At 43.6% G+C, this 2,793-nt stretch overlaps 1 pseudogene; it reads right to left on the bottom strand.

The window, feature by feature from the left end:
- Nucleotides 1-673: 673 nt before the first annotated feature.
- Nucleotides 674-2,510, bottom strand: LOC144102658 (uncharacterized; annotated as a pseudogene).
- Nucleotides 2,511-2,793: the final 283 nt, after the last annotated feature.

Consider the following 2,793-nt stretch of genomic DNA (forward strand, 5'->3'; position numbering starts at 1 on the left):
ATCCCGGCCGCGGCGGTTGAATTTCTTTGGAGGAGAAATTCTAGAGGCCCGTGTACTGTGCGATGTCAGTGCACGTTAAAGAACCCCAGGTGGTCGAAATTTCCGGAGCCCTCCACTACGGCGTCTCTCATAGCCTTAGTCGCTTTGGGACGTTAAACCCCATCAAACCAAACCATCAATTACACAATTCATCTTTAAATCTCATTCAGCTATCTAAACTTTAGCAAGGCTGTTGACGCACCCTCACGCCTTGAGGCAATGGAAATCACGGCGGCAAGCGAATAGACACGGGAAACACGCATTGTACGCCGGCCGGCATGATGGATGGAAAGCGCTAGACCAAGTAATGCATAGTAACAGCGCCTCGCGCCATGTGTTCGCCCGACATTACACTGCCTACGGGATCGGCCTATTCACCAATTACTGGGAAGATAAAGAAGGGTAGGCTCAGAAGTTCGCGCCTTCACCGTACCCTTTTCTCTCCCTCTTTCATATCCCTCTCCCATATCTAAACATGGCAGCGGCCGACTGCCTATATATAGTCGCGGTCATAGGTGCGCGCTCTTTCATCTTTCTTCAATCTCACGAAAACAAATGCCTTTCAGCCATTGATACCCTCCCATTCCCTTGAGATGACGACGGCCACTATCACTTTATAATAATGCACTTGAAGCTAGCGGGCTCTTCCGATTTCCTGTCCGATTTCACTTGATTCTAACCCACAGCGCAGGAAGGCAGCAGTCAAAATGAAAGGCATACCTAATTGTATACTGCTGTTGTGGTATGCACTTGCTACCTTAGGGCGATGTGGTCCTTCCCACAAGTCACTAGACATCTTCATCTGAAAATAGTCAGCTACTGATAGTGGAATATTTCTAAAATTCCAAAATTTTTTCGACTTTGGAAGGCTATTTTTGCTTTCGAATCGCATAGTCCAGTGATGATGAGAAGGACCAAAGCGCCTTATTTGTGTTGTCATATGCAGGAGCATGTGCAGTTTTCGGCCGGAATAGATCTGAGCCATAAAGTTTCACAAAAAGTTCACTGTGGCGTGCAATTAAATGCTCACAACATTCCCAAGTGCATCTGAAGATATTACGGGTGAAAGCAACAACTGGGAGATGATGCATAGCAACAGAAAGCACTCACAATGTAGCTCATCCTCAGCACAGTCTGGGATAAAGTTATCTATCATAAAAAAAAAGTGCAACATCAGTACAATGCTAGAACTAGCTGAATAAGGAAAACTGCAGTCTGGATCAAAAGGTCGAGGATAGTCACTTTTGCTCACAAGTTCATGAAAGCAAAACTGGGATATGACATTGTTGAGTTGGGTTAAAGTGACCCATGATGCATCTCTAACAATAAAGTTGATAAAGAGTGACAACTCATGGGGAACAATGCCCTCCAGCAATATATGCATGGGGTCATACAACAGATCTGTCAGGAGTGAAAAGTAGGTGATCTTCTCGAGTACAGACCTGGAATTGATGCCACATTTTGCAGAAAGTTCAGTTCGATTTTTTTTTGAGTCAGCAGTATCCAGCTGCAGCAACCAGTTTTCATACTGGCCCTGTGTGCGCAGTGGGCACTCTATCTCATAATGAAACAGGTGAAATTCTGTTGTTGGCACCATGCATGATCTGCATGCAAGGCGAACATTCCTGCTAAATGCTTCTTTGAATCCTCCGATGTTATGGCACGACAAAGAGTCGCCAACGTAAGCAAGCACGAATCCAAAAAATGTGTTCTCACCATGCCTTTAGTTTGCACCCAGTTTCTAAATCATTAACTGTAGAAATGAAATCATCAAGTAGATTTCCTTTTGCTTCTGCTGACTTCAGATCTTTTGACTTTCCTACTGCCAGAAGAAAAATGTTACTTAATTTAGACCTCTCGGATGGTGTGATGTTAACAAATGATACATAAAATACTGTCAGTTTGCCTCTTAAACCACGTTTCATACCAATCACATTTGCCAATTCAATGTCATCACAATAAAGCAGCATTACAACCAAGTTTTCTTCATGAGAGCGCACAACTGGGTGGTTTTGAAATCTAGTGCCATCGGTGAAATCTTTCAATAGATGGCTTTCTGAAGAACCAACTCTGGATTGAAAGCGGCTCAAAAAGCTTGGGTGGTGCATCAAATTTTCAAGTAGGTCTCTTAAAGGAATAAAATAGCCTTTCTCTCCAGAAGGAAATATCACTTCCTTTGGAGGAACATAGATTCTTTGAGAAGTGTACATTGCCTTGCATGCTTTAGAATTATTAACAGCAGAAACATCAAGTGTTACACCAGCGGTCATCAGAATATCCTGCACTCCGGTTACTACAACATCTACAGCTGCTTTCGAGCAATGGTGCTGTGCCTCAAGTTGTCGTGCTAGACATGACAGCTTAGTCAGCAAATGTGAATTTGATGACGTTTCGGAAGCCTCTATACAACTCTCTGTATCAAAACCTTCAAGGCTCAGCTGCTCACTGGAGCTACTCGCAGGCCAAACAGTTGTAATACGTGGTGCATGTCCTCCAGCCTGAGCCCCACCAATCCGCGTGTCATTTATATCAACGTACACACAAACATTACTTTGATCAGCTTTTGAGCAATCATTATCAATGTGCAACTTGTAATGTGACATGCGGAGAAACCATTTGTGACACTTTACACACACTAATTTTACGTTATTCTTATGTACATCTCTTATGTGGCATGAAAATGCATAAAAGTATCTTGTGGTGAACCTGCATGCAGTGCAGGTGTGCCTTCTGACCTTGGGCTTTGTGGGCGGT

This window comes from Amblyomma americanum, chromosome 8 (assembly GCF_052857255.1).
Source record: "Amblyomma americanum isolate KBUSLIRL-KWMA chromosome 8, ASM5285725v1, whole genome shotgun sequence".
Taxonomy (NCBI): Eukaryota; Metazoa; Arthropoda; class Arachnida; order Ixodida; family Ixodidae; genus Amblyomma; species Amblyomma americanum.